The sequence below is a fragment of the Gracilinanus agilis genome, chromosome 1 (assembly GCF_016433145.1).
Source record: "Gracilinanus agilis isolate LMUSP501 chromosome 1, AgileGrace, whole genome shotgun sequence".
In the NCBI taxonomy this organism is placed as follows: Eukaryota; Metazoa; Chordata; class Mammalia; order Didelphimorphia; family Didelphidae; genus Gracilinanus; species Gracilinanus agilis.
This window is the reverse complement of record NC_058130.1, coordinates 423,999,382-424,012,357: the sequence shown is the minus strand read 5'-3', so window position 1 is coordinate 424,012,357 and position 12,976 is coordinate 423,999,382. Positions and strand designations below refer to the sequence as shown.

The 12,976-nt window shown below is 34.4% G+C and overlaps 1 pseudogene; it reads right to left on the bottom strand.

The window, feature by feature from the left end:
• Positions 1–10,073: 10,073 nt before the first annotated feature.
• Positions 10,074–12,775, bottom strand: LOC123252441 (annotated as a pseudogene).
• Positions 12,776–12,976: the final 201 nt, after the last annotated feature.

The following is a 12,976-nucleotide window of genomic DNA, read 5'->3' as shown; positions in this document are numbered from 1 at the left end:
TAGCTTTTCTTAATCAAGGTTAAATCATTAAACTTTTCTTAGCTGGGAGTTGGGATGGGGGAGGGACCTACACAGTTTACACCCTGAAAACACTCATCTTACAGACAAGACAAATTTCTGTCATAGAAAGGGGGTGTATAGGAGGGTGTCTTGGCCTCAAGAGAGAAAGGTAAGAGTTTGTCTCATAATGCTGACCATACAAAAGTATTTATGTTTCTATTTAAGTGCTACATAAGATAGACAAATGGTCAGTGCAGAAGAGACAGGTTTAGCAGATAGGTACCAAAATCCAAATTCTAATTATACTATAAATATAAAAGGTCATAGCAAGAGTTAGATATATATATATACATATATATATATATACACACACACACACATCTATATACATCTATATATATTTATATAGGAGTATTTTTCAAATGTCTTAATGCCTTTAAATCTTTCAAGTTCTGAACAGATGAAAATGATGGTAATGCCAAGAAATCACAACTTACGAAGCATGGGAGGTTTGTTATCACATGTAGTCGTGTTCTTTAGTCTCCAGGTTCCCTGACTAATTGTTGTCTTGTGCTGTTCCACCTCAACGTTAGGTCAGGTTCTGACTATAACCTCCCGATGATGCCTGGACACGCATGAGCCTGGGCATGCCAGTTTTCTATTCGGCAGCTGGGATCCAGCTGCCTGGAATAGAATCTGTTCCCACTTTAGGTGCCTGGTTGAAAAGTTAAGATGGCTGTTGGGTTTGTCTTCCTTGAGGTAAATGTACCAATAGCTTCAGTGAACTTCGCCCAACCCTACATCCTAACTCCAACCAAAAAGTTGCTGTGTGCTTTTTGTTTTGTCTTTTGCAGTGTTGAATATAGCATCTTAGATTAACATTCAGCTCTACTGTGAAGTTTTTGATCTACTAAAAAGCCTTGGGGGGGGGGGCTAGAGGGAGGATTGGGGAACCCAGCACTAAACTTGCAAAGTTGTTTTCTATTGACTTACTACTGACTGCTTGCTTAAATTCTGCAAGTAAACAGCTTAGCTTTTTAGAGCTGGGGAGGATGGGTATTCCTTAATCAGGACTGTAGTGGCAAAATGAGCACATGGGCATTGGTGCTTAACTTTTTTGATTGTGGCAGTCAGATGTCTTCTAGAAAAACTGAAATATATGATCCAAGGGCATCAACAGGCTTCCATCTTGAGAGTGAGAGCCCTGGTGAAGGGTAAGCACAACAGGAGGCATCGTACTGAACTTTGAACTCTTCAATGAACTGCCATCTTGTCCTTATGCTATTGTGGGTAAGGGTTGGGAGGGGGAAGAAAACTTAAAAGAAACTTGAAAGGGATCACATACTACTAGTTTGTACTAAGTTTTTCAGGAAAAGGAAACAAATTTATATATATATATATGTGATATATTTTTACACTGTTTTATTAATGCTAGAAAGTATTAAATGTTTCACTTTATATGTATAAGTCATGACAATATTTTGAACATTGAAACTTTGTGAGGTGGTGTCACTAACTTCTAAAACTGTATTAATCATGGATAAGCTATATTGTCAAAAATGAGCATTGCTTTTCTTGATATATAGCCATCTCTCTGGAGTCAACCAGAATAAACCTGAAGTTCCAATGTAGCCATTGTCTGACTAGAAAAAGCTTGGCTTGCAAACCTTTAATATAATGAATATTGTATGGACATCATTTCTTCTGGAGGATTGCAACTCATGGTGTATGTTTTTTGCTATTGATTGTATACAATTATACGTTCAGCTGGCAAAGTGATTAATAAATGTGTTAAAATATGGGACTGATTGTCATCCTTGAAATAAATGAACCTGAATGTCAAGTCATTCCATCTTATAAGCAAAGTATGTAGAAGTCATTAATATTTACACGAGCCATCAAAAATTCCACCACCCTAGGGCAGCTGGGTAGCTCAGTGGAGTGAGAGTCAGGCCTAGAGACGGGAGGTCCTAGGTTCAAATCCGGCCTCAGCCACTTCCCAGCTGTGTGACCCTGGGCAAGTCACTTGACCCCCATTGCCCACCCTTACCAATCTTCCACCTATGAGGCAATACACCGAAGTACAAGGGTTTAAAAAAAAATAAAATTAAAAAAAAAAAAAAAAAAAAAAGAAACAATATTTAAAAAAAAAAATTCCACCACCCTGCTCAGGGACCAGACAGGACAAAGTAACTTGTCAAATAACCCTTGATGGGCTGCCAGCTGACCCCCCCATGAGATTTCTACCCAGTGTTAGTAAAGTGGAGCACTTCATCCACCCTCTCTTATTTTCAAATCTTAATTTAGGTCATTAATATCTTGTTCATTCAGAATAAATTCTCAAATAAGTATAAGTGCCTACTATTTACCTGGAACAATCAGGCACTGGGAATAGATGAAATAATCCCTGCCCTCAGGGGTCTTACATTCTATCAAGGAAGACAATGTGTACATATATAAATATAAATGAAAAATAGGAGACAAATTCCCAAAGTAAGTTACTATCAGGTGGGGGATTCAGGAAAGGCTATATGTAGAAGATAGTTCTTATACAGAGTCTTGAAGGAAGTAAGGGATACCAACAGGCACAGGGAAGTTTCTCACCTTATGAAAACAATTTGAAGATGAAATATTATCTTGGCTTTATAATAGGAATAATGTTTATTCTTATTCAATCTTGTCTATCTAGGTACAATAAACTATAGCTATGAGAGAATGGAAATTTTTGTTCAGTAGATTTTGAGTAAGAGTCAAGTTCTCTGCCTGCCTCCTCTCCAAATTCCCAGGAAATGATCCCATTCTAAAAAAGCCTAGGTAAGTGGGGAGGGTGGGTCTAGATTCAAAGGTATTTGGGGTGCTTATGAGCATATTATTATTTAATGTGCCAAAACTCTTAGAAATCTAGACCCAAGCTAGGTATTCTCCCAGCAAGAAAGGTCTATAGATATAGGTCATATTTAGAAATGCCCTGAAAATTCAAAAAAGGATCAATAAGATTATATGAAACTGAAAAGCTTCTCCACAAGCAAAATTAATGAGTCTTAGGATAGGGAAAGTGGTCAAATAAGGAGAAAAAAAGCTTTTGGGATCAAGTTTTTTGGATAAGGGTTTAGTATTCAAAATTTATAGACACCATATACACATATACAATAACTAAGGAATAGATACATAATTTCTATATCTACATATAAAATCAAAAGCCACTACCAAATAGTTAAGTAGTCAAAAATATGAATAAACAGTTCTAAGAAATGAGCATTTCAAACTATTAACCATATCAAAGAATCCTCCAAATCATTAATAATAAGAAATGCACATTTTAAAAAATGACTAAGATTTCAATTTGAAAAGATGAAAAAAATAGGGATAATCAATGTAGGGTGATATGGGGAAATAACTAATGAGTTATTGGTGGATTTATGAATCATCACAACCATTTTGGAAGGCAATTTCTAATTATGCAAATGACATGTCTAAAATATGTTCTTTGACTAAGAAATTCTACTACTAGGCTTATATCACAAAGAGATCATGATAAGAAAAAGGCTTGAGACACCAAAACATTTGTAACAGCACTTTTTGTGATAGCAAAGAATTGGAAGCAAAGCAGATAGGAAATCTACTTGGAGAACAGCCAAATAAATTATGGTATATAAATGTAATGGAATATCACTAAGCAGTAAGAAATAACAACTGTAACAAATACAGAGAAGAACAGCAAAACTTATAAGATCTAAGGCAAAGTAAAGCAAGCAGACCCAAGAAAACAATATACACAAGGACTACAATGATGTAAATTAAAAGAACAATGATAAAGCAATCAAAAGTGAATCTTATAAAATTATAAAGAATAAGCATGGCTCCAAAGAAGAGAGGTGAGAACATGCCCCTGCCTCATTGTTCTTAAGTCAGAGGTCCATGAGTATGGCACATTGCATATACAATGAGATTTTTTTTCAATGCATTGACAGGTTTTGCTAAATTTTTCTACCTCTTCCACTTGTTTTCCATTTTCTTTAAAAAAAATTACTTAATATAGGATGACTCTGGAAGGGAGAGGAGGTTTGTTGGGGAAAATTTTAGTGATATTAAAAATATATCAACAATTAAAAACAAAGTAAGAAGCTCCAGGCCCACTAATTCTTAGGTTATTGAAATTAAATGACTAGAATTTAGATTTACTAATGATCCACAACTGGATATTGATCAAATATAAGTTACATTTATTATCCATGATGACAAATATCAGTCTGTAAAAAAAAAAAAAAAGCTTGCTAAAATCACAAGCAGAAATGGATCTATAATACTTTTAGCCAATGATGCACCAAAGAACCATTGCACCAGAAACCTGATAAGATTTGTTAACCTTAGAATACTTTTTGTTACTGGACAATAAATCCATATTGAGTGGGCCAAGAATGTAAATCATTGTGCAAAAATAATAAATCAAGTCAGATAACTGCTTTGCATGATAAACTCAGTTTTAACAAATTATACTAGTTAACAGGCAGAGAAGAAACACACATAAGAAAGAAGGTACTTGGATTCATGAGAAGGAAAGCAAATAACATGCATTCAAATAGAAAAGTACAGTAAAATTGGAAGGTAAAACTTGTAGAGAAAAGGTCTTAGGAAATAAAGACACAAATTATTTGACAGATGTTAGTTGTTCATGGTTAGACCATGCTAATGTAATAAAAATGATGATACTTAAATTAATGTACAATCTAGTGCCATACCACTCAAACTACTAAGAAGTCTCTTTATAGAGCTATACAAAATAATAAAAAAAATCCTTCTGGATGGGAGAAAAAAAATCGAGAAACTTAAAGGAAACTAGGAAAAGTAAAAAACATAAAAACCATTAGACATAAAAATTCAGTATCAAAATTATTTGGTACTAGTCAAAAATAGGAACATTGTTTAATACAACAGAGGAGGTAAACAAAAAATAATAAAACATAGTATTATAGTGTTTGGCAAACTTAAAAGACAGCAAGTATAGGGAGAAAAGACTTAATTTGACAAAAACAGCTGGGAAAATTGAAAAGCAGTCTAGATGAAAATAGGGTTAGGCAGATCCTCTAATGCCATGTGCCACAATAAGCCCCAAATGTATACATGACATAAATATAAAGGTCATGTCATCAAAAAAAAAATACATCCATGGCCAGGGGAAGCATTAATAATTAAACAAGGTATAGTGGTAATCATAAAAGACAAAATAGACAATTTTAATTATATAAAATGAAAATGAGAAAATCAATGCAGTCAGAATTTTTTTTAAATCCTTACCTGTCAGTCTAAGTTCTATGAAAGAAGAGTGGCAAGGGGTAGACAATTGGAGTTAAGTGAATTGCCCAGGGTCACAGAGCCAGGAAGTGTCTTGAGGCCAGATTTCAGCCCAAGTCCATCTGACTCCAGGCCTGTTTCTCTACAAAGCTGCCCATGCAGTCAGAATTAAGAGAACATCTTTACAGCAAATAACTGAAATTAATGAGACAGGAATCGCTTTAATGTCAGTGAAAGAAGTCCCTCAAAGTTTAAATGATGCATGAATGTTGGATTCTAAGAGAATTGGGATGTCTATTTCTGAGCTTTTCCAAGCAATACATTTTATGCTAGGAAGTGGACATAAGAACCATTGTCACATCAGTTTTCTGAGGGAAATCAGAAAAAAGAAAGACTGCTAGAAAACCTTTAAAGAGCCAACATTTTTCAGTAAGAAATGGAAGAACATATCATATTTTCAAAGGAGCTCACTTCAGTTAGATAGCATCAGCTATGAGCCACAAAAGAATTTAATACTAAAGTTGTGAAAGAAATGATGCAAGCAATAACTATAGCCATGGAGGCGCTAAAAGATGAGCTGCCCAACAAAATCTTGGGCAAAAAAATTTGCTTCTAGATTTATAGTAAAACTGGTTAAAAAAAAAACAAAACAAACCACACAACAAAATTTTGGAATTCCATAAGAATTTATCAGACTTAAATGTCCAGTGGCTGTTGTAAATCCAATTACTTGCACATAATATTTACAATTGTTCTTCCAAACATTATCCACCTCCTAAGAGGGTATTTTTCACTTTATTATCAATGTCAATAAAGTATAGAATACTTTAAAAAGGTATGATATTCAACACACATAGAGAATTAATATGAATACGTAAGAACAAGAACCATTCTGCAGTGGAAATGAATTGGAAGTTTTCATAAGAAAAATATCTAATCATATGAAAGAATGGCAAATCACTAATAAGAAAAGTGCAAATTAAAAGAACAAAAAAGAAAAATAAAATATTGGAGGTGCTGTGAAAGGAAAAGCATTGTTAACTGGTCTAATCACTCTTAAAGACCATTTTGCATTATATCCAAAAAGTCACTAAACTACATCTAAGCTTTGACACAGCAATGTCAATACTATGCAAATACCCAAGAATATCAAAGCTAGTGGGAAAGGATCCATATAAACAAAATTGTTTATAGCAGCACTATTATTTCATGGTAGTAAAAGGACAGGTAACAGTGAGTGCTCATTGACTGGAGAACAGCTGAACATATCATATGAATATAATGGACTATTATTACTGTGACATAAGAAATGTTAAATAAGATATCAGAGAAACTTGGAAACACTCAAATGAACTGATATGGAAAAAAATAAGCAGAAGCTGGACAATTTAAATTAATGACAATGATAATGTAAAGAAAAATAACGGAAAGACTTCAAAATCAATGTCATGACTAATTCCAGAGGAATAATTATTAGACTTTCCCTAGGCTACTTGGCTGAGTTGTGGTAGACTAGTGGTAAAGAATAAAACGTATTTTCAGAAATGGCCAGTGTTTTGATTTCCTGGGCTTGACTTATATGTACAGTGATCACTCCATCTGGGTCAAAAGAGTCAGTGCCAAGTGACACAAATTTAAAAAAAAAAAAAAGGAACATCAATACAACAAAAATACACAAAAGAACATTTTTAAGTCCAAAAGAATATAATAATAAACTAGTTAATTGCTAAAATTAAATTTAGTGTACACTAAAAAAGACAAACTGTACATAACAAGAGTTCATAGTTTCATACACAATCTTTTTGTGTGTGTGTGTGTGTGTGTTGATGATTAAGTTCATAATAAAAAAAGGTATCTCTGGAAAGATAGGAGAGAGTAAGCCATACCTTTCTTAGGAGTCAAGTTGCCTCGTTTTGGGGGCCAACATAAAAAAAGAAGCAAAAAGGAGATTGTGTATAAAACTGAATTGTTATATGTTGTTTTTTTTAGTAGTATACTAAATTTATTTTTGGAATTAACTAGTTTTTTCTCATATCCTTTTGAACTTTAAAAAATGTTCTTTTGCATATTTCTGTTGTATACATAAGTAATGACACTGTCATTAGGACAAATTCTTGCTTAGTACAGTGTACTGACCTTCTGTAGTGTTGCTGGACCTGCTCCTTCTCAATCTTTTTTTCCCCCTAGATCTGGGTAAAAAGATGACTAATATCTTGTGCCCTCAGGTTTAGTCACCTATATTATTATACATTATATTCTATTTGCTGTTTACCAAGAGATCTAATAAGTAGCACTCTGTAATAGAGGGGCCTCCAGGAAGGTTCTCTTACTACCTCTTCATGATGCCAATTTTCTCCTCCTCATTGTGCCTAGACATCCCCCTTGGGTTCAATTCAAGATTCAGATGAATCTCTTGGGGTCATTTCTATGGCTTCTAAATGCCTTCAATGAACTCAAAGTTTATAGTTATCTTCAAAGTAAATGAGTACCAAGTATTCTACATCTGTGCAAAGTTTTAATATTATGTTAGGCTTGGTTAGAATGGCATCAAAAATTAGGAAGATGATCATTCTGCTGTTCTCTGCCCAAATCAGACAATTCTACTTCTGGATACATTTTAGGAAAGTCTGCTGACACTGACTGAGGATGAAGGAAAGTGACCAGTATGATGAAGGGACTCAAAAACTATTCCTTAAGAAGATCATCAATGAAAAGAATTAGGTATGATTAGATGGGAGAAAAGAAGGCAGACATGTTGGCTATCTTCAAATATTTATAAGGCTGTCAAGTAAAAGAAGCAGGCTTATTATTTTGCTTGGCCCCACAGAACACCAATAAAGAAAGTTAGCAGGAGGCAGAATTCACCAAAGCTGCTCAAGGAGAGGCTAGATGGCCACTTGCAAGAAAAAATTACACCACCAGATAAGACAGTTGGACTCCATTCCCATTATGAAATGCTCATCTCAACTCATATTCTAAGATTCTCTGACTGCTACTCTAGTCCTCTTTCCATTTACACTTGGCTTCCTTCTGCCACGTCATTATCAAGGTATAAAATAAAGTTTCAAAACCAAATTTTAATCACACACTTCCATTTCTTTTCAAGCTTCATTCTCCTTTAAAAGCATGTTAAAAATCAAAAAGCAAATTCTTTCAAAAATTTGGCTCAGTAAGCACCTTTAGAAAAATATCTGTGCATATAGAACATTCTGGCTTATATATAAAGCACGATTTCTTTTGGGTCTTATAGTTAATCATAATCACCACTTTCACCAAGTTAATAAAACTATTTGCCTTGGAGTGAAGCATTCTAGCTTATCTTCCTGAGTTCAAATCCAGGCTCTGACACACTGTGTGACCCTTGGCAAATCACCTGTTTGCCTTAGTTTCCTCATCTATAAAATGAGCTGGAAAAGGAAATGGCAAACTACTCCAGTATTTTTGCCAAGAAAACCCCAAACAGGGACAGTAAGAGTCAGACACAGAAAAACAAACAAACAAAAAAAACAATCCACAACTTTACAACAGCAAAGCTAGAATTACGGACATCATTTAAATAGCAGCATACCAAGTACACAGAGTCTAGAATGCCGCAGAAATCATCCTATTCAAATATTTCATTGTACTGATGAGGAATCAAGGCCAAGTGGTGTAACTTCACTTACTCAAGGTCACATAATAGTAATTGGCTAGTACTTGAACTTAGATCATCTGTCTCCCAATCCAATGCTTTTTCCAAATTGCCTTTTTACAAAGATCCAACCTATACTGTTTGCACAATAATTTTAGTATAGGCAGTTCTGCCTTTTCTAAGCTTTGTACTTCTTTCACATGCTCCAAAAGACCTGCATATTCCACATCTCTTACTAAAAAATAATGTGTCACTAACCCTTTTTGCTCAGCTTTTGCAATAAAACAAAACTTGGGAGGCTGTTCTCCATTCAAATCAATGACAAATCTTTTACACAAACAGTCACCAAAGCAAAGGAGTGATTGACTCTTTGGGTCTTTATTAGGTGACTTCTTATAGGCATCAGCAAACAAGTGAAGGAAGTATTTTTTGATGAAGAAAACCACTTTCATTTGTTATTATTTGGAAGAAAGAGAACATAAAAGAACACAAAAGAGCATCAGACTGAAGAGATTACTATTCTACAAAACTTCACAAGTTAGAATAAATAAAAAAAAAAACACCGAGTTGGGACTTTATATAGTTTCTTTCATTCAATTAATAAATTCGGGACTATTGCATTTCATAACAGCAAGAAAATGATTCCCACAGATGACTGAATTTACAGAAGACAGTTAACTTGGTTTGCTTGGAGAAAGCTATCAACTTGGTCATCTTATAGATTGATTGGGCTTTACCTTTATAGATGTTCTAGGAGATGATCATGGAAATAGTCTTTTTATGGGCTTTTTAGAAATCTTTTTTTACCAAGCAACTTGCCCGCTTCTGTTGGTCTTCAGGAGAATGAATTAATAATAGTAGATTCTTTGCTGATTAAGTGCCATAATATACTTTGTAGGGGGACTATAGCCTCCCTTTCTGTCCATGTGGTCTTTATGGTATTTGATATGATAACAGCAGCATTCAAGAACAGGTGGAGGTTTAAACATGTGCCAAAATGGCTTCATACAGGCCTCACAATTAGCTAGAAAATGATAAAGTATAGAAATAAATTTTTGTCTTTTGTGGCAAATGCAGTTTGACTTCTCCCCAAGTGGTTTCATGGGAAATTCTTGTTCTTTTTTGCTTTCGCCGTGATTAGCATACAGGATCAAATATCCACTTTGAAATCAGCTCTATAAACATCTGTCTGTGACTGACTGGACATGGAACAACTTGTCGATGTCTAACATCATGTGAGGATTAGACTATTCTTTATCTTGTTTATTGTCATAGAAAAGAATCTTCAGACTGCTTATAATCACATACTTTGTAACCCATCCACACTTCTTAGTATTGTTTTATCCAGGCAATGAAAGTCATCCTTCTAAGTTTGATTCTGCCTCAGCTTCCTCTGGCCCACTGCCTATACTGGAACTATCCAGACCAATGTATAAGGTGTGGAGCTGCAATCAAAACTGTTCAATATCACTGTCTTTACTGTCTAGGATCATTTGCAGTTCAATTCAAATTTGGCTTTCTTTAGTTATTTGGATGCATTTTATTCAATTCTTTTTGATATTTGATTATCTGTTAACTTTTAACATTCCAATTTAAGTTCTATATGTTGCTTTCTGTTCTCTTTCTCATTCCTCCTATCTGTCAGCACAATACTTTGGAATTTCTTTCTGATTTCTTTTTGATTCATAATATCCAATAATGCCAAGTTCTTAGGATTCTTTCGGTTAAAAGCTGTTTCCAAAATTGTGATTTAATAACTGATATATTTGTTTCTTCATCTTTAAACCTTGACATTTGTTCTTGGACTTTTTTGCTTTATTATTGTTATTCTTTCTCATTTATGGGACTAGTTACATCACTAGTTAATGTCCTATTAGCCTCTTCAAGAGATGCCATTGCCACATCTTTTTCTGGAAACTCTTGTGTTAATCCATACTCATCTTTTACTTTAAAATTCCTTCAAGAGTTTTTCTATTTCTTTCGTTCATTGCTTCTAACTTGGCCTCCTCAATATATTCATAAATCTTATTCTTATCTACTAACCAGACTTTTGAGGTTTTATGTTCTGCTTTTTCCTGTCCCAAGCTTTGCTGTATAACTTTCAGTTTGTATGTCATGTCTATTTCTAAGTTACTTTTTTCCTTTTCTAAATCTGTAAATATCTCTTATAGCTCTCTTCTCTGACTCCATTTTTAATAATGAAACTTTACCATTTTTAATAACTTCTTCCAAACCAAATATTCTACCTTATAAATCATTTATCATCTCAGATCCATGGGTTCGATCTGTCCTTTCAGATTCTAGAGCTGACTTCATGAATATTGATGAAGTCCTTTTTCGAGTTTCAGTTTAACTTTCTCTAACATGCAATTTTTGTCTTGTAGCTCCCTATTAGATTCCAGCTGCTAAATTTGTTTTGAACATTCTGTCTGGTTTTTCTGTAACCAGGCTATACTATCAATTTCAGTTCACAGCAAAGCATCAGTTTCATCTATTTGCTTCTGAAACTGAAATGGCTTTTTCATTAGATATCTGAAAGTTTCAGTTTTTTTTTTTAAACTTCAAGCTGATCTTTCAAGTCATTAACATCATTTTCTAGATTCCATTTTTTTTCTGCTTCATGTTCCACTAGGATTCTGTCTTTTTGTGTTGTAGAAGGATAGCCTTTTCTAATTGTCTTAAGGTAGATTCTACGTTCTTTTTTGAGGTAACCTTTTCTTCTATTTCATTTATTATATCTTATTTGGTTGAGTGTTGACCAGTTTGCACTTCTAGTCCATTGGCTAATATCTCACCATTGAGATGTTTTTCTAATAACTCTGTATTGTTTTGAATCTGTACAGATTGCATTCTTCTAGTTCATTTATTATATCTTATCTGGTTGAGTGTTGACCAATTTGCACTTCTAGTCCAGGTCCTCTTTGGCTAATATCTCACCATTGAGATGTTTTTCTAATAATTCTGTATTGTTTTGAATCTGTACAGATTGCTCAATTTTTTCTTGATTGTATAGAACTATTTTCCCTACAGGATGAAGAGTCACTTAACAACAAATTTTCTCTGTAGTAGGTAAAACCTGTAAAAGGCAGCTAATTTCCGATAAAGCCTTTAGGAATTGGAAAGTTTTCTATATATCCTTTATCTTCAGTGTCATCAAAATTGCTGCCATGTCATTCCAAGTTCAGGTACTACTGGAACTGCAATCTCTTATGTTATCCCAATTTCATTGAGCACTCTTAAAGAAAGAATGCTGTGTGATTTATTTTATCCTATTTTCCCAAGTTACACCACCCTGTCAAGGTACATATGAGATTTTTTGCATGCTCAGATATTTCTGCCTATATTATTCTTAATTAAAAAAAGAAAAAAGAATTTTGATAAGGTGTTGTCAGAATGTTAACATATCAGAAAACTCAGACTGAGCTTGAAGCTACCCAGGAGTCATGATGAAAAATGCTTATGAGGAATCCTTGGATCAGATGGAAACCCTGAAGGGAAGAGAACAAGAACTGGGAGCAGGATATTTCTGACTTAATTGAGCAGATCGCAGCAGGAGGGAAGTAGATTCATGAGAAAATAAAACAGATTGAACAAGAAAAAAGGAGAACTGCAGTCTGCTCTGGAGGAAGCAGACACATCACTTCAGCATGAAGGTGTCAAAATCCTGTGCATCCAGGTAAAATCTGAAATTGACAGGAAAATTGCTGAGAAAAATTGCTCAGCTAAAAGAGGAACCATTGTGGAGTCAATGCAGTGCATGCACACTGAATGCTGTGAGCAGAAGTAGGTGATGCCCTTAGGATAAAGAAGATTGGGGGAGTTCTGAATGAAATGGAAATCCAGATGAACCATGCCAACTGCCAAGATGAAGAGGCCCTAAGGAAGATGAGAAACATGCAAGGTGTCTTGAAATACCCAACTGCATCTGGATGACAACATTAGAGGCTAAGAGGGTCTTAAGGAATAGTTAGTTGTGGTTGAGAGGAGTTAGCTTGATGCAGGCTGAGACTAAAGAGTTAAGAGATTCTCTAGAACAAAGTGAGAGAAGTTAAA